Source organism: Notamacropus eugenii, chromosome 4, assembly GCF_028372415.1.
Source record: "Notamacropus eugenii isolate mMacEug1 chromosome 4, mMacEug1.pri_v2, whole genome shotgun sequence".
Lineage (NCBI taxonomy): Eukaryota > Metazoa > Chordata > Mammalia > Diprotodontia > Macropodidae > Notamacropus > Notamacropus eugenii.
In genome coordinates, this window is record NC_092875.1 from 237,198,249 (window position 1) to 237,225,048 (window position 26,800).

At 37.8% G+C, this 26,800-nt stretch overlaps 1 protein-coding gene and 1 pseudogene across 3 annotated transcripts in view; both read left to right on the top strand.

The window, feature by feature from the left end:
• The window catches only part of L3MBTL4 (L3MBTL histone methyl-lysine binding protein 4), a 511,255-nt gene that overhangs the window by 19,142 nt on the left and 465,313 nt on the right, over positions 1-26,800 (top strand). Inside the window, exon 1 of one of the 3 annotated variants that reach the window (XM_072604271.1) lies at positions 8,942-9,075. The exons of the other annotated variants lie outside the window; for them this stretch is intronic. The gene's annotated coding sequence lies outside the window, so the exon portion shown is untranslated. Of the gene's footprint in view, positions 1-8,941; positions 9,076-26,800 lie in introns of those variants that run through there. 3 annotated transcript variants of the gene reach the window in all.
• Positions 7,306-8,423, top strand: LOC140501070 (derlin-2 pseudogene; annotated as a pseudogene).

Consider the following 26,800-nt stretch of genomic DNA (forward strand, 5'->3'; position numbering starts at 1 on the left):
ACTGTGCATTGCTGGGCAAATGACTTAGCCCTGTTTGCCTTACTTTCCTCATCAGTAAAATGAGCTAGGGAAGGAAATCAAAAACCATAACACCATCTTTTGCCAAGAAACCCCCAAATAGGGTCATGAAAGAGCTGCACATGACTGAATAACAACTGAACAACAACATTTAAAATGTCAAGTTTCCTTTTATTTTTCAGTGACATATACTTTATGCATTGGTATATGTAGCCTTAAACCATAAGTAGAATCCCTGCCTCCCTTCTAACTTCTTCTTGTGAGCTACGTAACACTATTGTTATTTATCTATCTGTCCTGACCGTCCTGACCCACTCTCTTGTTTTAGTTTTACACTTTTTACTTAGGTATTTTTCTTCTCTTCATTCTCCGTTGGATATGCTTTGAGTAAGCCTACCTGAACCTGTTGTTTTTTTTTATTTGATTTGTTTTCAGTGTTCTACAGTCAATTCCATATACCTTAGATTTTTTTCCCCCTTCCTCCCTCTCCCTCCCTGAGATGGCATACAGTTTTATATAGGTTCTACACATGCATTCCTATTAAATACATTTTCACCTTAGTCATGTTGTATAGAAGAATTAAAATGAATGGGAGAAATCATAAAACAAACCAAAATGTAATACAAAAGAAAGTGATCTGCTACATTCTGCGATTGAATTCCATAGTTCTTTCTCTGGATGTGGAAGACATTTTGCCTTAAGAGATCATGGGGAATTTTTTAAGTCCTTGCATTGCAATGAAGTTCTAAGTCTACCAGAAAAAATCCTCCCACACTGTGGTTGTTGCTGTGTATAAAGTTCTCCTGGTTCTGCTCCTTTCACTCAGCATCAGTTCACATAAGTCTTTCCAGGCCTCTCTGAAGTCTTCCTGTTCATCATTTCTTATAGCATTCTTATTCCATTACATTCATATACCACAATTTATTCAGTCATTCCTCAATTGATGGGCATCCCCTTGATTTCCAGTTTTGGGCCACCATAAACAGTGCTGCTATGAATATTTTTGTACTTGTGGGATCCTTTCCCATTTCTATGATCTCTTTGGCATAGAGTTCCAGAAGTGATACTGCTGGGTCAAAGGGTGTGCACATTTTTGTAGCCCTTTGGATGTAGTTCCAAATTGCTCTTCAAAATGGTTGGATCAGCTCACAACTCCATCAACAGTGAATTAGTGTTCCAACTCTCCCACATTTCTCCAACATTTATTATCATCCTGTTTTGTCATGTTAGTCAATCAGATAGGTGTGATGTGGTATCTCAGAGTTGTTTTGATTTGCATCTCTCTAATTAGTAGTGATTTAGAGCATTTTTTCATGTGACCATAGAGAGCTTTGATTTCTTCCTTTGAAAACTGCCTGTTCATATCCTTTGACCATAGGGGAATGACTTGTATTCTTGTACATTTGACTCAGTTCTCTCTATATTTTAGAAATGAGGCCTTTATCACAGACACTAGTTCCAAAAATTCTTTCCCAGTTTTCTGCTTCCCTCCTACTCTTGGTTGCATTGGGTTTGTTTGTGCAAAAACTTTTCAATTTAATGTAATCAAAATTATTCATTTTGCACTCCATAATGTTTTCTATCTCATTTAGTCAAAAATTCTTCCCTTCTCCATAAATCTGATAAATACACGATTCCTTGCTTCACTAATTTGTTTATAGTGTCAGTTTTTATACCTAGATCATGTACCCATGTGGACTTTATTCTTGTGTACAGTGTCAGGCATTGGTCTATGCCTAGTTTCTGCCACACTGTTATCCAGTTTTACCAGCAATTTTTGTCAAACAATGAGTTCTTATCCCAGAAGCTGGAGTCCTTGGGTTTATCAAACAGTAGATTGCTATATTCATTGACTGCTATGTCTTGGGTACCTAATCTATTCCATTGGTGTACCCTTCTGTTTCTTTTTTTTTTTGCATATTATAAATAAATATAATTTATTTGTCCAATAAACATTTATTAAACACCTACTGTGTAACAAAGAGACTATAGCAGACGTAATTACTTTGTTAAGGCTGTCCCTATCCTCAAGGAGTTTATATAATATTGTAGGTGGGAGGAAACAGCATATACATATAGAATTTAATACAGAATACACATCAAGTAAATGCACAGTAATTTGGGACAGAGGGCACTAGCAGTTGGGTGCAACAGGAAAGGCCAGTTGTAGAAAGCTGCTCTTGAGTTGAGCCTAGAAGAAACATTTGGTGTACAAAGAAAATGTGTATCATTGTAGATTTAGAGTTTTGTAGGTTTTATCAATTTTTACACATGTCAGATAGAAAATCATTTTCCCTCTCATGGTATATGTTCAGCTTTAATTCAGGTTTATGGGTGTAGGGAATAAATAGAATTATTTAAGAAATAATTCCTCTTCAGTAATCAATTTTGGTTGGTAGGCAACCTTTTTTTGCTTTGCAGCAGGCAAATGTAGTTGGAACTGAGGCTTGTAAATATGAAAATAGGCTCTCAAATGAAAATGATTTGGAGCACTTAGCATTCTGGAAAATATTTGAGTCATTATGTTTCAGTTCAAAAATTGAATCCATGCTATATTTATTTATTTTTAATTTTTTTCTGTTGCTCTTTTCTTTTTTTTATATTAATTTTATTTATTTTTAGTATTCTACAATCACTACCTTAAAACTTAGATTTTTTCCCTCCCATCTACCTCCCCTCCCCCTTCCCTCCCTGAGACAGCATACAATTCTATATAAGACCTACACATACATTCCTATTAAAGACATTTTCATTATAGTCATGCTGTGTGGAAGAACTAAAATGAATGGGAGAAATCATGTAACAAACCAAAACATAATACACACATACAAAAATGACTTCCTACATTCTGCGATTGAATTCCATAGTTCTTTCTCTGGATGTGGAAGGCATTTTGCCTTAGACAACCATTGGGAATTTTTTTTTTAAGTCCTTGTATTGCTGTGAAGTTCCAAGTCTACCAGAAAAACTCCTTGCACACTGTGGTTGTTGCTGTGTACAGAGTTCTCCTGGTTCTGCTCCTTTCACTCAGCATCAGTTCATATAAGTTTTTTCAGGCCTCTCTGAAGTCTTCCTGTTCATCATTTCTTACAGCACCATAGTATTCCATTACATTCATATACCATAATTTATTTAGCCATTCCCCAATTGATGGGCATCCCCTTGATTTCCAGTTTTTGGCCACCACAATGAGTGCTGCAATAAATATTTTTGTACATGTGGGACCCTTTCCCATTTTTATGATCTCTTGGGGATACAGTCCTAGAAGCAGTATTGCTGGGTCAAGGGGTATGTACATTTTTGTAGCTCTTTGGGCATAGTTCCAAATTGTTCTCCAGAATGGTTGGATGAGCTCATAGCTCCACCAACAATGAATTAGTGTTCCAACTCTCCCACATCCTCTCCAGCATTTATCATCTTCCTATTCTGTCATGTTTGCCAATCTGATAGGTGTGATGTGGTACCTCAGAGTTGTTTTGCTTTGCATCTCTCTAATCAAAAGTGATTTAGAGCATTTTTTCATATGACTATAGATATCTTTAATTTCTTCCTCTGAAAATTGCCTGTTCATATCCTTTGACCATTTATCACTTGGGGAATAACTTGTATTGTTGTACATTTGACTCAATTCTCTATATATTCTAGAAATGAGGCCTTTATCCCTGAGATTAGCTGTAAAAATTCTTTCCCAATATACTACTTCCCTCTGAATTTTGGTTTTTTTTGGGTTTGGTTGTGCAAAAACTTTTCAGTTTAATGTAATCAAAATTATTCATCTTGCACTTCATAATCCTTTCTATCTCTTCTTTAGTCAAAAATTCTTCCCTTCTCCATAAATCTGATAAATACACTATTCCTTGCTCCTCCATTTTGTCCATGGTATCAATCTTTATACCTAGATCATGTACCTATTTGGACCTCTGGTGTCAGGCATTGGTCTATGCCTAATTTCTGCCACATTGTTATCCAGTTTTCCCAGCAATTTTTGTTGAACAATGAGTTTTTTATCCCAGAAGCTGGAGTCCTTGGGTTTATCAAACAGGAGATTGCTATATTCATTGCTTATTGTGTCTTGAGTACCTAGCATATTCCACTTGTCTACCCTTCTGTTTCTTAGCCAGTACCAAGTGGTTTTAATAATTGCTGCTTTATAATACAATTTGAGATCTGGTAGGGCTAGGCCACCTTCCCTAGAATTTCTTTTCTTTTGTCCCTTTGATATTCTGGACCTTTTGTTCTTCCACATGAATTTTGATATTATTTTATCTGACTCTAGAAAATAATTATCTGATAGTTTAATTGGTATGGCACTAAATAAGTAAATTAATTTAGGTAGAATTTCCATTTTTATTATTGGCTTTATTATTATTATTCCATTTTATTATTATCCACTTTTTATTATTGGCTTGGCCTCCCCATGAGCAGTTGATGTTTTTCCACTTTCTTAGATCTGACTTTATTTGTGCAAAAAGTGTCCTGCAGTTGTGTTCATATAGTCCCTGGGTTTGTTTTGGCAGGTAGACTCCCAAATATTTTATAGTGTCTACCCTAGCTTTAAGTGGGATTTCTTTTTCTAACTCTTGTTGTTGGGCTTTGTTAGTAACATACAGAAATGCACAAGATTCGTGTGGGTTTATTTTGTAACTTGCAACTTTGCCAAAGTTGTTTATCATTTCTAGTAGTTTTTTACTTGATTCTCTGCGATTCTCTAAGTATATCATCATGTCATCTGCAAAGAGTGGTAACTTAGTTTCTTCTTTGCCTGTTCTTATTCCTTCAATTTCTTTATCTTGTCTGATTGCTATAACTAACATTTCTAGTACCATATGGTGATAATGGACATCCTTGTTTCACCCCTGATCTCACTGGAAATGCATCTAGCTTATCCCCATTGCATGTAATGCTTGTTGAAGGTTTTAGGTAGACAATACTTATTATTTTATGGAAAGTTCCCTTTATTCCTATGCTCTCCAGTGTTTTTTAATAGGAATGGGTGTTGTATTTTGTCAAAAGCTCTTTCTGCATCTATTGAGATAATTATGTGTTTCTGTTAGTTTTGTTGTTGATATGAGCAATAATGTTAATAGATTTCCTAATATTGAACCAGTCCTGCATTCCTGGTATAAATCCTACCTGATCATGATGTATTATTCTCATGATAAGTTGCTGTATTCTTTTTGCTAAGATCTTATTTAAAATTTTTGCATCTCTATTCATTAAAGAAATTGGTCTATAATTTTCTTTCTGTTTTGGCTCTTCCTGGTTTAGGTATCAAAACCATATTTGTATCCTAGAAAGAATTTGGGAGGACTCCTTCCCCAGTTTTCCCAAATATTCTATGTTTTATCAAATTGTTTTCTTTAGTTAACTTCTGCATCTCCTTTTCCATCTATCCAGTTGTTCCCTTTAAGGAATTTTTTTTTCAACAGTTAGGTTTTGTACTTCCTTTTCCATTTGTCCAATTTTCCATTTTAAGGAGCTGTTCTCTTCAGTGAATTCTTTTTCCATATTTTTAAAATCATTGGCCAGTTTTTCTTCTATTTCTGTAATTTGAGTTTTAAAATCCTTCCAGAGCTCTTCCCAAGAAGGCTCTTTATGTTTCAGACCGGGTTATATTCCCTTCTGAAGTTTCAGATCGGGGTACAGTCTCAATGTGGCCTCTTTGGTATTTGTGTTTTGGTCCTTGTCCCCATAGAAAGATTCTATGGTCTTTTTGTTCTGCTTTGCTTCTTTTTCATGATAATAACTCTTTTCCTAGCTTTTAAAGTAGATCTCTGTGTGTGTGGCACAGGAAGCTCTGTCCCACAGTTCTTGTGCCTAAAACTTGAGGCTTTGTGTGTTGTGGCCTCTGGTTCTTTCAGCTAGAAACTAAAATGCTACAGCTTAGCTGGCGCTGAGCTGGCTAGTGTTTGAGAGCAAAGGACAGGTGGAGTCTTTTTGGATTTTTCCCGAAGTTACCCCAGAGGTAGATCGTTAAGTGTGGGGGAGGCTCCTCTGCTGAGCTAGAGCATAGCAAGCTCAGCTGTCTGCACTAATGTCTTCCCGATTCCACTGGGGTGTTGAGGCATGTCTGGGGTCCTGGTTTTGGCAGTTGCTGGCTTCCTGAGCCTCTCTTCTTCAAATCGCTGTATTTTCTTAAATTGTCTTTCCAAATTAGCATATACAAGGTGATTATTTCTGAAAAATGCTCTAAAACTGGTATGTGTATGCTAACTTCTTAAAATTTACTTTGAATAAAATTATGATGTAAAAGTAGAATAGCATATTAGATAATTTATGAGTTTATCTTGTTAAAAAGATCTGCTTGAATTTGGTAGTGGCAGGTATTACATGCAGAATTATTCATAGAAATAAATTTGAGTTTTCTGATGAACGCTTGATAATTCCTGTGGTTGTCATTGGATTTGAAGACTTCTTTGTTGTTCATTTCTTTCGATCATGTGTGAATCTTTGTGACTCCATTTGGAGTTTTCTTGGCATAGATACTAGAGTAGTTTGCCATTTTCTTCTCCAGCTCTTTTGACAGATGAGGAAACTGAGGCAAATAGGGTTACGTGGCTTTCCCAGCCATTTAAGAAGCGTCACAAAGCTAGTAAGTATCTGAGGCCAGATTTGAACTCAGGTAGAGAAGTCTTCCTGACTTCAAGCCCAGAAATCTATCCATTTCACCACCTGAGTGCTCTACGAACTTATCTGAATGCCATGCTTATGAGATGAAGGTTCCTCAGTGGCCTTAACTTTCATTGTTCTGGTCGTGACATTTAATTAACGTATACCATAGGTTGCAAGTAAGGGAGCATCTTTGTTGTTTTCCTAGCACAAATCTAACATGACTTCTAGAAAAACTGTTCACGGTTTGCGCCATCCTGAAGACATGCTATTCCTTTGTTATGCATAATGCGTGACTTACTTTTTGGAAATCCTTTGAGAACCAGTTTATCATATACACTATATATATCGTCACTCGTTTCTTTTATACCAAATAATAATGATACCTAGCATTTATAGAACACTTTAAGCTTTGCAAAGAACTTTATTAAGCAGTTTCTCTACTTTAGCTTGAGTCACAGAATCTCAGAATTGAAAGGGATGATAGGGGACTTTTAATCTCTTCTGCTGTCTCATGCGAGAATCTCACCTAAAGGGCGGAAGCGGAAGTAGCGGTGGGGCGGGGCGGTGGGAGCGCCGCGGGTGGGCGGGGCGGGGCGGTGGGAGCGCCGCGGGTGGGCGGGGCGGGGCGGTGGGAGCACTGCGGCTGCGCGGGCCGGGGCGGGGCGGGGCGGGGCAGATGGCGTACCAGGGCCTGAGGCTGGAGTACCTGCAGATCCCGCCTGTGAGCCGCGCGTCCACCACGGCCTGCGTGCTCCCCACGGGCGCCGTGCCGCTGGAGCTGATCACGCCCTTCCAGCTCTACTTCAACCCCGAGCTCATCTTCCGGCGCTCCCAGATATGGAGATTAATCACCAGTTTCTTGTTCTCTGGACCAGTTGGATTCAGCTTTTGATTTAATACGATTTTCTTACACCGCTAGTGCCGAACGCTAGAAGAAGGCTCTTTCCGAGGCCGCACAGCAGACTTTGTGTTTACGTTCCTTTTTGGGGGCCTCTTAATGACTCTTTTCGGTTTGTCTGTCAGCTTAGTTTTCTTAGGGCAGGCCTTCACCATCATGCTTGTCTACGTGTGGAGCCGACGGAATCCGTATGTCCGCATGAACTTCCTTGGCCTTCTCAACTTCCAGGCCCCCTTTCTGCCCTGGGTCCTTATGGGCTTTTCCTTGTTACTGGGCAACTCCATCATTGTGGACCTCCTGGGAATTGCAGTTGGACACATATTTTTTCTTGGAAGATGTATTTCCTAATCAGCCAGGGGGAGCAAGAATTCTGAAAACACCTGCTATTTTGAAGGCAATTTTTGATACGCCGGGTGATGATCCCAATTACAACCCCTTACCTGAAGAACGACCAGGAGGCTTCGCATGGGGGGAAGGCCTTGGAGGCTACGAGAGCAGTGCCGAGTGCGAAATCCACCTGGGAAGGAAGGACTCCAAGGAGATTTCCTCTGGGATACTTTTACTCTGTTTCAGAAGTGTGGACACACTTGACAGCTTTCCAGTTTTTAAATCCAGAAGCACTTTATGCAATGGTACATCCATGGTAAATCCCGGAGACCTCTCCAGCAGTCAGCCCGTGTTTCTTCACTTGACCATTACTTACACTGGTACTGAAGGTATAACCTACTGGAGCCAAAAACACGGAGGAGATGCTTGCTGCCAGCTCTGTACCAAGGAAACACTCACCTGCGAGAGAACGTAAAGCAGAACTCTCTCCCCCTCCATTCTTTGGTACACGGACGTTTCAGAGAGGACAAAATAAAACTCAGTCCATTCTCTCTCACTGGAAAAAAAAAAAAAAGAATCTCACCAAAAATCTTCTCTGGCAGCTGTTCACATACCCTTTAGTTACTTGGGCATCTCCAGTGATTCGGAGCTCACTATTTCACCAAGGACTACAAGCCATTTTTGAAGAACTTTTAATTTAGAAAAAAAAAAAGATCCTTCCTAAATTGAACTGCTTCCTTCTTACCTGGGCTCCAAATGACTCCTGCTATTTCCAAGTATCAAAGTCTACCTTAAAGGACAAAATTTTGCCACCACGGTTAGATGATCAGAAAAGCTTTTTATTGGCTCTGATGAGAATTAAGTGTTTCAACGTACTTTAAGAGGTTAGGGCAGCAGCTTTTTAGCCTCTGGAGCTACAGGTCTCTATGCATGAGGAAAAAGCACCGAAACTTTAGAGGAAACAGTAATGGCATATTTAGAGGGTTTGCAAGTATTTTCCAGTTGAAAAATGCAAACTTATTTTATGTCCTGAATTTTGAATAGTTACTGGGATGTTACATTATTTTCATTCATTGACATTGTCAGGTGAATGGAGGTGAAGAGTATGACAGCTCAGGGATACTTGTTCTTGCCCTATTGAAGACTAGCAGTGTTGTGAGATTTCAGCCCCTGAGATTGTCAACACCTGGGAGAAGGAGAGATCGAGACAGAGAGTGCAAGTGAGTAGTAATGCTCATTCTTGCCTCATATTTTACTTACCAGTTGTTCATTGATTTTTATTTCATCTTAAGCATTAGAATATTCCTTTCACTATGCACATTTGTTACATGATTTTTGTTTTGTTTGGCCAGGGAAATCTGGGAGATGAAGTTATTGTCACTCAGGGAAGTGTTTCAAGTTTTTTCAAGTCAGTGAGATCCATAAAATTTTCGTTGACTTCCTCCTTCTGGTATTATGTCTACCCCCTTCTGTTCCACTCCAGTCTTTTTTTTTCCCTTATGATTCACATGATTAGCCCAACAGTAGAAATACCTTTACCTGTGATAAAATACATTCAACAATTCAGTCATAAAAGCAGATTTACAAAAAAGCCAAATGAAAAGGGAGAAATATGTACAGTGGTTAAGACTTGAGGTGAAGAAGTTTTGAGTTAAAATCATTGTGCAGATACTAGCTGTGTGAGCTTGGGCAATACCTGTAAGCTCTAGGTCTGTTTTCTCATCTGTAAAATGGGGATTAATCTGAGTAGCTACTTTATAGGTTTGTTATGAAGATCAAATTTAATCACATGTCCATCACTTTGTGCACCTTCAAAGTTCTTCATAAAGCTATATTATTGTTACTGTTAAATCTGAAGTCGGTTATATGTTTTTAAGGACTATTGCTAGCTTTTCTGAAGGTTTGTTGCCTGTTTAGATATATGGTTGTGACTAATGATTGATTGCTTTAAGGTTAATGCTTGCTTTCATGGCATTTTTAGGACATAATGCTAGATGAGCCTACTTTGGGTTATTTATCTATTTAAATTTCTACTTGTGAAATCATATGATTTTAGTTAGACTCAATTTACTTGCTTCAGAAATATGTGGTAGTAAGATTACTGTACTCTACATTTTTGTACCATTTTTAATGCTTTTGAAGCATTGTCTCATCTCTTAATATAGTATCTACATTCACATAGGGCTGTAAGGATTTGGGGATATTTTCCTCACCCCATCCCCCAGAGGGAGGCAGGGATAGTATCTCTTACTTAACTGAGTCTGCATGGGAAGTTAAAGCCAGCCTAGAGCCTAGAACTTCTAACCCCTGCAGCAGGAGTCTAGGAAGCCAGCTTTCCATTTATTTTTTAGTTAAAAAGAATCTTTTCAGTTTTTTGTAAGATAATCTGCTAAAACTTACAGAGTCATGGCAGTGTTTTAGGTGTAAAATGGAAAATATGGGTTTACGCTTTGCAAGGAATTCGATTTCAGTAAGAATCATAGAATCTTGAATTTGGAAGATATGGTGCTTGACACTTAGGTTCTTAATAAATGCTAGTTGAGTGACAGACTTTGGCAGTGATCTGATTCAGCTCACCCACTGATGGGAAGAAACTGCTCTGCAGCATCTTGGACAAGTGGGCATCTCCACTCTGTTTAAATGCTCATTGTGATGTGGATCTCACTACCTCGCAAGGCAGCCCATTGGATTTTTATGCATCATTGATTGTGAGAATATTCTTCACACTGAGTGAAATGCTACCTTCTCTCTAACTCCTGCCGATCTGTCTGCTTTTGGTACTTTGGACAACAGAACTTCATAGAGGAAAGATGTAAAAGGGAGATTTTATTTAGCATTAATAAGATGAAAAGTATGCCCTCTGCCCTGCTAGCTATTCTTTAGCCCCTTGTTATTACAAAAAAAAAAATTAGAACTATTATATTTTACAGGATTGAATTTTATTAAAAATTGACTTTAAGCTTCCTGCTATCTTTTGGAAGTCTGGCAACATGTACCTCATATCTTAGGAATTATTTCCAGTAAGGTCAAAATGAATAAGAAATAATTGATTAAGATAGTTGCTACTAATATAATTTTTTATAAAATCTTTAAAACAAAGCTATTTCCACAGTTAGGTGGCACTGTTCCCTTTTTCTTATCAAAACTCTGACTAAGTGTTTAAACTACAAGAGGATGAGTTTTAATCCTTTCAGATTTAGTTAGGTCAAAGGGACTAGTAGGAAAGGAAAACAAAGAAACTTAGATTACCTCCTGCTTCTTTGTGGCTCTCTCTCTGGACCTACTTGACAGCTGGGGGGAAGGAGTGATGACTTTTTTGGAGGGTGGGTGTAGGCTTCTTTTTGGGAGTCCAGGAGTCCAAGAATCAATTTTACTTTTCAAAATTAAATTAAAATCGGTAAACACTTATTGAGTGCCTACTAGGTGCAGTTACTAGATCCTGGAACTAGAAGATGAGATACAAAAATTCACCTAGATCTATGGGAGTTTATGATGCAAAGAAGATAAAGATGTACAAAAGAGAGGAAGTTTATATAAAATGCTTTGAGAAATTTAGAAGGAAGAGATCACTTCTGCCTGGGGGAGAAAGGTCCAGGGAAGGCTTTGTAGAGTGTATATCTGAGGTGAGACTTGAAGGAAGGGAAGAACAGAGATAGGGAAAGGATGTACAGGAGATTTCTTAGAAAAGGCAGGCACAGAGAAAGGGAGAGGGAAAATGAGGATTAGGAGATGGATACACTATGAAACATAGATCTTAGATCATAGGATTATAGGTCTAGGGCTGAAAGGGACCTTGCTTTAGAAACAATACAGTCCAACCCCTTGTTTTATAAATTTTGCAAAATTTACAAATGAGAAGAATGTTGCTCAAGACAACTCAGGTATTAAGCAACAGAGATGGGATCTGAACTCAAGTCCCTGTGTGTAAAGTACATGAAAGGGAAGAGTATTCGTCAAGCCTGGATAGGTAGGTGAGGTCTTGATTGTAGGAGGGCCTTTGAATACCAGTAGCAGGAGTGTGTGTTTTATAATTTGATTAGTTATGGGGAACTGTTGTTCCCCATCTAACTGTTGTTAGATGAGTGACATAGTTATCAGGGTTTGCTTTAGAAGGGTGACTTAGGTAGCAATGTGGAGGAAAAGGGATAGACTAGAAGTAGGAGGACCAGTTGTACTAGTGTTAACAGTAAGGAGAAGAGTTCAGGTCTTGAACTGCTGGGGCAGGGGTGGGACAGGTGTAGGAGAGGGTGTGGAAGTAGCTTCGACACCAGTATAATGGGGTTCTGGGTTGTGCTGGAGCCAGTTCAAACAGGAGATTGCCAACTTTTCAGTGTGAGCATTGATAGCTTGGAAATCAGCAAATGCCACATACCAGGGCTTGATCGATTGTTTTATTGATTGTATAAACTTAAAAAAATTATGGACAAATGGTTAATCCAGATTAAGCTTGAAAATGTATCATGTATATACATTCAATCCTGTCCCCCAAGCTGGTGATTAAATATTTCATAGTTCACCCCTGCATATAAAATATACTATGGTAAGTTATTATCATTGTGTGTTATCTCTTGGCATTTCTTACTTGCATTAGCCTGGTACAAGTCTTCTGTTTCTCTGAATTCTCCTCATCGGTATTCTGTTCCACTCTTTTAATTTGTTAGGATATTCCTTAGCCTATGGTAACATCCTTTATTTCCAGTTACTTGTTATGAATATTTTGGTAGCCTCTTTGTCTTTGACCTCTCTGGGATGTATATGGGTTTCTTCCTCACACTTACAAATACCTATGTGTGTTGGCAAGTGCCTGTAATCCCAGCTATCAGGGATACAGGCTGAGGCTGGTGGAGTTCTTAGCCGCAGCAGGCTATGATGATCAGGTGTCTGGTGTGCTTTGCCCCTGGGAGTGGGAGACCACTAGATTGCTTAAGGAAGGAGTGACCTGGCCCAGGTCAGAGGTTCCGTGCTGGTTAGTAGTGGGATCAAGGGACCATAAATCCCCTGCACTCCTAGCCTGAGTGAGAAAGGGAGGCTGAGCCTTGTTTTTTTAAAGGTATGAATAGTGACTTTTCTCACATAATTCCAAATTGTCTGTCAGAACAGGTGGTCCAGTTCACAGCTCTACCAACAATGTGTTAATGTGCCTATCTTCCCACAGCTTCTCCAACATTGACTATTTCCTTTTTTTAAAAATAGTCTTTGCCATTGTCTGCAGGATAAAATTTAAAGTCTGCTATTTGATATTTAAAGCACGTTATAGCCTGGCTCCATGCTATCTTTCCACGCCGATGACACGTTTTTCTCTTGGGCACTGGCTGCTCCAGCCTAACTCGCTGACTCTCAACATTCCATCTTTCACCTCCTTGCCCTTGTCCAGACTGTCCCCCATTTGTGGAGTGTTTACTCTCCTTATCTTCCTATTCCTGGAATTCCTAGTCAAGGCTTAGTTCCAATGTTTCCTCCTCCAAGAAGCCATTCCTGATTTCCTCCAGTTGTTATTGGCCGTCTACTCATGACTTTGTATAGACGATTTACTTATTTGTAAATATATTGGGACCACCTCATCCCCCACGTTAGGCTGTCATAGGGGGACTTTTGCTTTTTAACCCCTTGTGATTAACACGGTACTTTTGCTGAGATCTTTTATGTTTAGGTGGCATATCCATTTGAAGCTTATTATGGTGTAGGGCAGTGGTATCATACTCAAATAAAAATGGGAGCCACTGAGCCATACAGAAGGCTACCTGGGAGCTTTACCTATTGACTTAGAAAACTGCACATGTTTATATAGTTCTTTTTAAAAATAATACAGAAATACATTAAAATAAGATAGGAAATATATTTTAATCTTGTTTGGGCTGCATTCAGGCAGGTGTGTTGTAAACTACATATGTACTTTGACACCTCTGGTGTAGGGCATAAAATGCTGACCTAAAACTAATTTCTGCCAAGCTGCTTTCACTTTTTCCTGACTTTTCTTGTCCAGTAAGGAGTCTTTCTTCAAGAATTTTCGGGTCTTGGATTTATTGAACACGGGACTGATGTGTTCCATTTCTTTTGTGTTTTACTTACCTCATATTTCCTTAGTTGCTTTTCTTTCTTATTTTTTTTTGGAAGAGAGCTCTGTTGAGCTTCAAGATTCTTCTCATGAGATAGTCTCTGGGAAAACTCTTTCTCATAATGATTAATTACTAAAAGGTGAATCATTTAAAATCAAAATAATTCATCTTCATTTATTTTATGACTCCGAACTACTTTATTGATCCTCAATTCACAGGAGGATAGAAGGTTTTAAACATTGCAGGAGCAGCACATTGGTTGATACACATGTAGTAAGTAGTACTTGAATGTAAGTAGTACTTGAATTTTAGGAGTGTAGTCTTGGATCTTAGTATAACTTTGGAAAATCATTTTTATAGTACTTCGCTCCAAATGAATACATCAGTATAATCTGCTGGGTTCTAACTGCTAAAGAATTAAAAAAGATTTATTTTGAAAAGTTTAGGAGTCATTTTACTCAGTTTTAGAAATGACTTACCTCAGTGCTGCTATTACCAATTATTTTTGAGACTGATCAGAATTAGCACATGAAGCATACTGCAGTGTGAATATTTTTGTACCAGAACCAGCATTCAATTGTGAATTCATAAGTTTGCAACAAATTTTGTTAAACACATACTAATTAAAAATGTAATTTAAAAGAAATAAAATTAAAGTTAATTTAAAATTAATAGTGGAATTAAAATTAAAAGACCCTTATGTCTCTCTCCTCATGGGACATGGATTTAGTAAAAGAGGTGACCTTCTATTTTTGAAGGCTGTGTTGGAGCAAGAGCTGTCAGATTCTACTGAGCTAGCAAGGTCTCAGGAATCTGGGGGCTGTTATCCCAGGACCAGAGAAGTGTGGTTCAGAGATGCTTATTGTCAAGCTGGCTTCAATGTGAAGAACTTTTTGATTGCAGCCAAATCTATTCCACTAAGGGTTTGGTACAGCCACCATGTACCTTGACAGAATGATTGATAAAGGATTTATGAAGTGCCTGCTATGTGCCAGGCATTGTACTAGATTTAATTTTCAAACACAGTTTTTGTTTTTTTGCCTTTGGGCTGAACTCTGAACTTGTTGGTGCCTAACAGTGATGATTGAACATTTGCTGGGTCATCATTCATATCACAGGGAAGCTAGGTGATAGAGTGGATAGAGCACCAGGCCTGAACTCAGGAAGACTCATGTGGCCGCAGATGCTTACTAACTGTGTGACCCTTGGCAAGTCACTTAACCTTGTTTTCCTCAGTTTCCTAATCTGTAAAAATGAGCTGGAGAAGGAAATGACAAACCACTCCAGTATCTTTGCCAAGCAAACCCCAAAAGAGAGTTGGACGCAACTGAAAAAACAATATTCATATCATACACCTTGACTGTGAGTGTCTCTCAAAACTCTGTTCTAGTCCCTCTTTTTTTTTTTTTTTTAAATACTCTTTCTTGGTGATCCAGTCAGTCCCCATGTAGATGACTGTTTATGCAGATGCCTCCTAGATCTTTCTGTCTAGCCTCAGTCTCTCTTCTAGGGTCCAGGTGGCACCATCAGTTGCCTGGTAGACATTTTGAACTAGATGTCCTTTAGGTGTCTCAGTTAAACAGAATTCATTATCTTAGCATCTCAAATCCATCCCTCTTCCAAATTTCCTTGTTGTTGCAGACGTCTCCATCTTCTTTCCAGGAACCAAGCTTGGTGTCCTCCTTGACTCCTCGCTCTCTTCTGTCATATCCAGTACATTTTCAGATCTTGTTTCTACCTTCACAATACGTCTTGCATCTATTCCCTTAATCTCACTCATTCAGCCACCACTCTGGTTCAGGCTCTTATCCTGTCTCCCTTGTACTGTTGCAACATCCTTTTTAATGGTCTGCAGCCTCAAGTCTCTTCCAAGTCCAAACCAGCCATCACATAGTAGACAAAAGTGAATTTCCTAAAGAACTAGCCCCATCCTACATTTATAGCCTTATTACACATTTCTCTGCAGTATGATTTAACAATACTCACCTTACTTGTCCTTCATACACTGTGATCCACATGCCATCTCGATGTCTTTACACTAACTATTCTTTATGCTGAGAATCCATTCTCTTTCACGTCTGCCTCAGAATTCTCCATTTCCTTCCTGCCTCAGCCTCAGCATTATCTTCTGCATGAGAACTCTCCTGATTCCTCCCAATCTTTAGATGTGTGCATGTTATCTTTCTGGTCTGTCCCTCCCTCCCTCCCCCCCCCCCCCACCCCATATCAGTTCCTTGAAGGCAGAGACGGTTTTGTTCTAGAGTAGAGTAAAGTAGAGGTTTTTAAAAAGCTTATATCTTAATGGATGAGTTATAGAGATATATACATCTCTATATCTATAGATATTGATAGATATATAAACAAACATATACGTGTATGTATGTGTGTGTATATACACATGAGAGAGAGAGAGAGGGAGAATGTACATTATGCCAGGGTTAAAGTACAGTGTGTCTGACTGTGGATACACACATACATGTAATACATATGCAGAAATATATACCTATCTATACACACACGTATATAATTGTTACATACAAGATATATACAGAGTAAATGTTAGGTAGACTTACAGGGTAGACTGGTAACTGGGGTGACCCATAAAAGCCTTTTGGAAGAGGTATCCCTTGATTTGAGTCCAAAAGCCAGCTAAGGATTCTAAGAGTTTGAGTTTAGGATGGAGAGAGTATTCTAGACCTGGGAGATAGGTAGTGTATAAGGTTAGAAGAACAAATATAGAATATGGTGGCCTAACCATAGAGTAATATGCTTAAAGACTAGAAAGATAGGATTGGGCCAGAATCAGTACCCCCAAGCTATATCTGAAGGCTTGATTCCTTTCTTACCATCTGCTGGTTACAAAAAGACCATCACACATAGTGAATTCCAGATGAACCTATTTATCCAAGTCTGAAGGGAGAAACTAGGAACTCTCCTCTTCCAAGCCTTTTGAGGACTCTGCTCCTCTTGCTACCTCAGACTATCAAGTAATCATTCTTTCTAAAAGTGGGGAGATTCTTAGACAAATATGAACCTGGAGACCCAGGTTACATAATTGTTCCTCAAATTAATAGCGAGCAATTAACATTAGAGACTTACATTTTAGGAAAATAAGTTTGCATAAGTGATTTGGATAAGGTCAGATGTAGATAACTAATTCATGAATATTAGATAACAAGTTTATTAGGGAAATATAAAATGAAATCCTCTGTCAAATGTAGATGGGGATATCTGGGAAAGCATTATTTAGTTTATTTTTATTCTGAACTTAACAAAAACTAACTAAAATGAGCATTAGCATATACACTGCAGAACAAGATAAGAAGGATTGTGCGTGAAACTGCATATTTTTATTGGGAACAGCTTGCTTTTCTTTTGAAGTATAAATATAAAATTAAAAGTAGTAAATTCAACATGTTAACTTTCAAAATTGTTCTGCTTGCTTTTGATTCCTAATGGTCTTCCTTCACTAGATTCTTCTGTACATTTTAATAAATGTTTCAGTGAGCTTTTTCTTTCAATTTTTTGGGTTATCCACCCCCCTCTTTCCTCACTCTCACCCTCAATCTCCCTGGCCACAGAAACAAAAAAATGTGTAACAAATATGTATAGTCAAGTGAAACAAATTCATACCTTGGCGGTTTCTGAAAATAATCCTTATTCTGCATCTTGAATCCATTTCCTCTCTGTCAGTTTTGTGGGGTTAGGATGCCATATCATTGATACTCTGGAATCCTGTTAGTTATTTTATTGATTAGAATTTTCATTTGTTTTTATCTACAGTGTTGTATATAATATTATTCTGGCCCTGCTCACTTTGTCCAGCAATAGTTCACGCAAGTCCTTCAGATCTACTGAAATCTTCCCTTTTTTAAGGGCATCATAATAATCTATTATATTCATATACCATAATTTGTTTAGCCATTCTTCAGCTGATTAGTGTCCCCTTACTTTACAGTTCTTTGTTATAACAACCAAAAAAGGCTCTTTGCAAAAGAGCTTTTAATAAATATTTTTGAACATTAGAGTCCTTTTTTTCCTAATTTGATTTCTTTGGGAAATGGGCCACTATAGTATTACTGGGTTAAAGAGTATAAGTGGTTTAATGACTTGGGGCATAGTTCCAAATTGTTTTCCAGAATGGTTGAACCAATTTACAGGCAGTACGCTAGTGTCCCTGTTTATCAAGGAAAGGCTGATATAAGAAGTGGCATTAGAATTGGATTTTAAATTTTTGGTTCCTTTGAGGAAACTCTCAAATCTTGTGGAACTCACAGTTTTTGAGAATTTTATCAGGGCACTGAGAGTTTTAGTGACTTAAGGGTCCTGTAGTGTGTCAGAAATAGTACTTGACCAGGCCTTCCTATCTCTGAGCCTCCCTTTCTATCAACTATGTGATAATTCCTCTCTTTAAAATAAGAGAAGGAATTCAAGGAAGAAGTAGAAGGCACAATATAATAGTCATCTGAATAAAGACACTGACCTCTCAAAGCCCTAACAACTTTAAGATACTATGATTTTTATTAGGTATAGTTTATGACAAATGGTAATTTATTAGTATAGGGGTAATGATCTTGGCAATGACAGTCCTTAAGTCTCATAGTAATATTTTATAGAGTAATAGGGCAGACATTAAGAAAATAAAAAGTGACACATGGGCAGTAAAATCAGTTTTATTAAGAATAGGCGCAATTTCCCCAGATATTGGGAAGATGCCTTATTCAATTTTTTTGAATTATGTCAACAAAGATAATGTTAACACATAAATCACCATTATGTGTTTGTTACTGTCCTGATGTCATGCATGTTCAGTTCATAGCATAGCACATATATTTTGGACAGAGGTTGTAGGTGAGTGGGATAGACTTAGTGAAGACTCCTCAGATTGTAATTTTTCTCCCAGGGGTGAGGTAAGGCCTAAAGGCTCAAGGTTATAATATTTTTAGAAGAGAATAGTTCCATATAAGGATATAAAACTGTGTAGTGTATTAGGGTCTCAATGATTGGACAAAACTTACATAATTCCTCGATGTCTTCATTTCAAAAGGGATTGGTTAGATTTCGTGTCTAGAATGTAAGACCATATTCTCAGCTAATGAGGATAATGGTCAGTGGGGGGAGGAGGGACTTGTGTTAGGGTCTATATAAATCACTGTCCTGTTCTTTGTCTTCGGCTTTCCTACTCCTACAGGTGAGCCCCGCTTCTCGAGAATCGAATAAATCACTTTTCTGTCATCACTTTGAGAGGTGTCTGAGTAATTGATTTATGTAGGGACCTGAGCCATCCCACACATAGGTAAGCAGTGAATGGTTTCAGGACTTAATAGAACAGCAAGATTGTGAGGGATTTAAATGCCAGGATAAGCAATTTGGACTTTGTTCTGTCATCAGTGGGAGGGAGCCATTGCAGGATTTTGAACTGAGTTGTGTTAAATACCAACATTTGGAGGGTTAATCTGGTAGTGGTATGTAAGATGGGTTGGAACGATAAGAACCAAATAAAAGTCTTTGTGAGGAAGGAGACTGTTATAGAGAAGACATGAGTTAGTGTCATGGTGGCAGGAGTGGAACGGATGGACTGTGATGTTACAAAGGGAGAGTCAACGGTATTTGAGGACTGATAGGTTAGCTGCACTTACTCTTCCAACATCAACACATATCCAGAAACGACACAGAGCTTGGATAATACAGAATGGTGGTGCCATTAGTAGAAATAGAGTAGTCATGAGGATCAGCAGCTTAGAGGTTAGGGGTGTAGAGTGGTGAAAGCTACTTTGGTTCTCTCTAAGTGCTTTATACATCTTAAATTGCTACAGAAATGGGAATTGTTTATTATTGATGATGGTCACCCAATATCAGTGGGTAGGTTGATGGTAAAAATAGGACAAACCCAAGTCACCTTATTTCTGGTAGAATATACTTTCTTTCCTGTGATCCTTTTACTTACTTGATGTCCTAACCTTAGACAAAAGCACTGTGACAAATCAATTTTGTATTGGCTTGCAGTGATCCATGCCTTCCACACAGGCAGTCTAGTAGAATGGATGCAGTGAGAGGATTGTAGTTCAAGAGATACAAGGGATCCAAGATGCTGTCTAGTTCAGCTGTCTCATTTTTGAGTTGAGGAAATGGTGGCTCATAGAAAATAAGGGGAGAGTTAGAGATTGGGTCAGTAGATAGAGTGCTAGGCCTGGAGTCAGGAAGACTCATTTTTCTGAGTTCAAATCTAGCCTGAGACAGTTACCAGCTGGGTGACCCTGGTCAAGTCACTTTACCCTGTTTGCCTCAATTTTCTCATCTGTAAAATGAACTGGAGAAGGAAATGGCAAACTACTCCAGTATCTTTGCCAAGAAGACCCCGGCTAGATCCACATCCAGAGAGAACTAAGGAGACAGAACGCAGAATGAAGCAGGCTGTTTTCTCTTTTGTTGTTTTGTTTTGTTTTTCTCATGGTTTCTCCGATTTGTTTTAATTCTTCCATGCAACATGACTAATGTGAAAATGTGTTTAATAGGAAAGTGTGTGTAAAGCCCATATAAGATTGCATGCCATCTTGGGGTATGAGGGGGAGAACATTTGGAACTTGTGGAAGTAATTGTTGAAAACTGAAAACAAATAAATTTGAAAAAAAAAAATAGAATGATTTTTTACAGTGGTAGAACAGGATTTGGTGCCTAGGCTAGCTCTGGCCTATGTTAAAGCCACAAAACAGGAAATTTCAGGGCAGTGTCTTTGAGAACAAAGAGATATAGTAAGAAGAGAACCTTGAGATGATAAAGGAGCAATATCTGAAAAAATACTTACTAATAAAATAGAACTCTTCAAAGTAAAGGCATTTATTGGTGGACAAGCTCATGCACTGAAAGAATGAAGGGATTTTGGTGGCAGGAATCAAAGCTAGTCTAAAAAATAAGACTTTCAAAAGATGAATATGCTTTTGGACTGGAGTCTTTTTGAGGGTTTTAGAGATGATAGTTACCCTAATCTGTCACTTCTTCCTACAATATTGTTTGTTGGGGAAACAGATCAGAGAGAAAGAGAAACAGTGTTATTATGGGATTGAGCTAGTGAATATTAGATATGGATCCTGAAGTTCTAAATTTGTCTCATTTATAAGATTCTTTAGGATTTCAAAAGCAATTTTCTCATAACAACCCTGTGACATAAGTGATACAAGTTTTATCTCCATTTTGAAGTTTTTAAGAGATGTGACTTGTCCAAATGATGGAGCCTTGGTATTGTCATAACTTCATGCCCGGTTGTCTTTTCAGAATACTAGCGTTCTGTGCCTGGATTTAGTAATGTAATCTAAAGTAAGTCATTGAATCCTCTGCTTCTGAGTCTCAGTTTACACATTTGTCAAAGGGAAATATTTGCCTTGACTGCCTTATTGGATTTTTTTCTTACATAAAACAATTTATATTTTTGAAAATTGTATTAATATCATTGAGTTTTGAACATGAAAAACTTATAGCTAAGGAAGGGTAATGGAAGCACAGTTTTCACCAGGTCAGAAGTGTAGACACCAAGGACAAGGAGTTATAGTTCAATAAATCAGTTACTGAGCATGTATTAATCACTCTTCATCCCCACCACACATACACATTGTACTAAGAGGTCAAAGACAATCCCTGCCCTCGAGAAGCTTTCTATTAGGGGAGACAACATACAATAAAAACATTCAAGGCAAGCTATATATAAGATAAATGGGAAATGACTAATAGCGGGAAGACACTGGAATTAAGAGGGGTGATGGGGAAAGCTTCCCGTAGAAAATGGAATTTTAGTTGGGAAAGGCAACGAGTTAAGTAGATGGAGTGGGGGCAGGAGAGCATTCCAGGAATAGAGGGGACAGAGAGAGAAAAACTATTTTAATATTTGTTTTTAAAACTTTGAGTTCCAAATTCTCTCCCTTCCTCCCCCCCCCACTCCCCATGGAGAAGACAATTTGATCTAGGTTATACATATTCAGTCATGTAAAATGTATCTATGATAGTCATGTTGTAAAAGAAAAGGAAAGTCATTTTGGTGACTGGAGGATGGACCACTACTAACCTCCCTGGTTTTGCTGTTGTTTGGTTGTTTTTCAGTCACATCCCACTCTTTGTTACCCTATTTGGGGTTTTCTTAGCAAAGACAGTGAAGTGCGTTTCCTTCTCTAGTTCATTTTACAGATGAGGAAACTATGGCAAAGAGGGTCACACAGCTAAGAAGTGTCTGGGGCTGGATTTGACCTTAAGTTTTTAGGTTTTCCTGACTCCAGGCCTGGTACTCTATCCACAGCACCACCTAATTGCCCTAACTAAAATCCTTCCTTCTACTGGAAGCCTTCCCCAACCCACTTTTATGTCCCTTGCCTTTCCTCTGTTATTTTCTATTTATCCTGTATATAGTTTGCTTTGTATATATTTGTTTGCAGGTTATCTTCCCCATTAAGTTCCTTCAGGATAGGCACTGCCTTTTTCCTCATCTTGTATCCTCAGTGCCTAGTTTAGTGCTTGGCACGCAGTAGATGTTTAATAAATATTTATTAATTGGTTAGATTGGAATGGACTTTAGAAAAATCACTTTAGAGACTGAATGGGGGCTGGATTGGAGCAAGGAGAGGCTTCTGTCAGGCACAACCACAAGACCATTACAGTAGTCTAGGCCGTGATGATGAGGGCCTGCTAAAATTTGTGCTTATTTCTAATTGTTAGTGCTCTTGGATTCTAGAAGACTGTTGGAATTCTGTCTCAGACACAAACTCTGGGAAAGCCTTAGTTTCCCCATTTGCAAAATGGGCGTAATAATGGCACCTACCTCCCAGCGTGGCTGTCAAGATCATATTAGTTAATCTGTGTAAAGCACTTTACAAACCTTCATTTGCCCTGTAAATACTAGCTATTTTTAATACTGTTGAATTAGAGAACCATTTTCTATAGGAAATGATAGAAATGTTATTGTGTGAGATAGCTGGACTGGATAAATTTTAGAAAGCAATTTTATGTGACAGGGCCAGATGACCTGGTAGATTAGTTAATCTTTTCTTGAGTTGCTCGAGTTTCATGATTCTGTTTTGGGAGAATTGAAATAGTGCCTCTTTATAGAATGGGGGGTGGGGGTGGGAGAATCAAGATAAAAGTGACCTTGGCTAAGTGATAAAACCTTTTGAGAAAACTCATTTTCCTTTTCTGCAAATCAAGTCAGTAAGCATTTATGATGCTCCCATTTTGTATGGGTATAGTAATATTTTGTAAAACTAATAATGTTTTTTATGAGTAAAATTCTTTGCAAACTTTAAAGTGGGTGCTGGTATTTGTAATTAAGTGAACAAGAGGGAAAATCATGTGGAATATTTATAGAAAAGGAGGGAAAGAGGATAGATAAATAAAGGGAATAAAGAAATCCACATCCAAATAAAAAGCTAGTGCTTTGTAACTTTTCTTGATATCAAACATTTTTGCTGCTATCAAGTGCATTCTGTCAATAGTGATTGAAAAGCAGGGCCACCTTGTTGGATTGGGCATCAGGAGATCAGGGCTTGAATCCCACCTCAAACACTTGCTGACTGTGTATATGAGAAGATCAGGCCACTCATAGCGTGTATTCTCATCTGCAGAAGGGAGAGTTAATGTCTCAATGTCAGTGTAAGAAAAATGCATTGTTACAGTTGTTTGTATTCTCACTATATTATTACACACTGAGTAGAGAGATATAAATCTCAATTACAGAAGAATATCAATTAAGGGGTTGATTAGTATAAAATAGTTACCAAGTGTTTCACTTTGGTGTACTTTTAGAATAGTGAAATCTCCAGCTATACTTAAAATTGATTAAGTTGTAAGTTGATGAAGTAGTTTATGATAATAGCTAGAATACCTACTGTGTATTAGACACTGTGCTAAATGCTTTACAGTTATCTTATTTGATCTTAGTGAGAAATCTGGAAGGAGAGAAATTGATTCTTCTTTTTTCTTTGAGAAAACAGGCAAACAGAGGCTGAGCAACTGCAGAGATCACACAGCTATGACATATCTGAGGTTAGATTTGAACTCAGGTCTTCCCGACTCCAGGTCCAGTGTGTCACCAACTGCCCCTGGATGAAAGGAGAGGCTACTGTTGTTCTGTTAACTTCTCCATGTAGTCAAAAAGCTTCATATTCCACTTGCCTCACCCCCCCCCCCAAACCTCTATTTGTATTTTCTTTTGTATCCAAAGGGATTTCATGCCAGGGGCCAGCTGCTGTACCCCAAAACTCTTAAGTGATGTAGATGCTTCTTTTATTCCTTACTTTTTACATAGGTTTTCTGATGATAGTGAGTTCAGGCTGTCCTGGCATAACGTATAGAGAACTGGCCTCAGAATCAGAAAAATATGGGTTCAGATGTTTTCCTTTGACAGCCGCTGCCTTTGTGACCCCTGACCAGTCAGTCTCTTATTTTGCCTGAGGAGAGACATCAACAGAGGGACTTTACTCTCTGGGAGTTCCCCATATAGATGAGATCATAGATTTAACGTTCACCACCCTGTTGTTTCAGACAGCAATTCTCAGGTTATTGTGGCACACTTTTTCACATTGGCTGTTAAAATGCTCAGTAGGAGTCTGGAGGATATGTAGTCATAATTTTCAGAATCCATGCAATAGGCTTCCAGAAGTTTCTTTGATGCATCTATGATTTCATCCATGTGAATATAGTGCAGATTGCAACCCATTCACATCTTTTTATTCTTTGCTGCTTTTGTCTGTGTCTTCTGACAGATTCTCCATAGGTAGCCCACCCAGTGTATTGGGATTCTTCTAGGAACCAGACTCCAGGTCTTTTGACATGGCGTGAGTATCAATGAAGTACTCGTGCAGTCTCTCCATTGTGCGTAGGTTTTGCTGTGTCTGCTATAAGAAATCTTTCTTGCTTCCCCTTTATGCTGGTGCTTTCCTGCTATTGATTATTTCCATGTTATCCTGTATATATCTTATTTGTACATAATTCTCTTCCCTATTGGACGGTGAGCTCCTTGGGAGCAGGGACTGCCTTTTGCCTTTCTTTGTATCTGAAGCACTTAGCATAGTGCCTGGCACACAGTAGGTGCTAAATAAATGCTTATGGACTGTTTTCTCCTGTGATTCATCTCTCTGATGATAGTTTTATGTGGCCTCAATGCCACTTGTTGGTAATATGTAGGAGCCCACCATGTGTTATGTAGACCAGAGACCTAGACCATCAATTGGTCATACGTTGTAAAAGGACATTGGTTTGGATTAGGAATTGAACTGAAGTAGGGAAGTGAGCAATATTGTATTTGCGAAACTGGTATTACTAATCACCCTGCTCTTTTTCCTGAGCCAAGGTTCTTTTTTTTTTTTTAAACACTATTTATGGCAATTCTGTGTGGATGCAAATCATGGAATATTTCACTCTTAGATCATCAAAACAACATTGGAAAGGTACAGGAATCCTCTAATCTATATTCAGTATTTCCCCCAAAATGTTGACATCCACTTTGTGCCTAAAATGGTGTATTGTCGCTAAACGCATTGTGCTAAAGAAATAATGGACAAGTGTCCTACAGGTTGACTACAAATATCTTGATGTTGTATTGCCTGCTTAAAGGTTTGTTGCTAAAATATGTCTTAATTTTTTGTTGAATATTTTATATTTACATTCGATCATTGAATACACTCACAGCTAATGCTTTTATTCTTAAAACCATAAACCATTTATTTTTTCATCAAAACAATTCACATTTTACAGTAACACCTCAGTAATCAGCTACTTGGAACACAGCCAAGAACTAGGAAGAAAGCAGAGAGATTTTAGCAGCTAGATTAGATGAATCAATTGTATTTACCCAGGCTCTAAGCTCTTGTATGTCACTCCTCAGAAAACCCTTTAAGAGCCAGCATTTACTCTTGTTTAGCTACTTCTAATACATTTGATTATTAGGTTTCTGGAAACATAAAGATAAAGAACAAGTCAGGGCAAAATGATTTCTAACATATCTTTTACTTCTGAATTTGTCATAGATCTCTTTTTTTTATACTGGTAATTTACTTTTCCTATTTAATCTTCAGTTAAAAAAATCCTGGTAATTTAGTTTTCCTATTTAATCTTCAGTTGATTGTACTTTTTAAAAGCAAGCTTTAAATATAATTTTTATTGCATTGTGGTTATTAGAGGATATATAAAATGTTTCTAATGTTCTGCATTTATTTTTGAAGTTTATGTCTTTAGACATGATTAGATTTTGTAGAAGTATCATGTACGTCTGAGAAATGTGTGCTCCTTTCTGTTTCCATTCAGCAGTTACCAGAATTCTGGCTTAATTTTTCTCAATTCTGTTCAGGCTCCTAACTTATTTATTTATTTGATATGTTTATTTTGTTAGCTTTATTTAGAGGTTGGGTAATTTGAAATTCCCTACCATTATAGATTTACCATTTATTTCTCATTTTAATTCATTCAGTTTTTTAGTATTTAAAAGTTATACTATTCAGTGAACATATGTTAACTATTGTAATTATTGTGTAGGCTACCTTTTAGCAAAATGTGGTTTTTCTCTTTACCTTTTATTAAGTTTATTTTTCTGTTGCTTTGTTTGAAATCATAGTTGCCACCTCTGGATTTTTATGTTTGTCTGAGTCATGACAGATTTTGCTCTACCCACTTACTTGGACATCTGGATGAGTCTTTGTTTGAGGTGTATTTCTTGGAAACAACATTATTGTTGGATTTTAATTTCCTAATCCATTATGCTAACCTCTTTTGTTTTGTGGGTAAGTTCATCCCATTCACATTTATAATGATTGTTTATTTCCCTCAATTCTATTTTCTTATGCTTTTTGTTCTCCATACACCTTTTTTATTTCAAGTTGTTAACTTTTTTCCCTTTTAACCTTTTTTTCCCCCC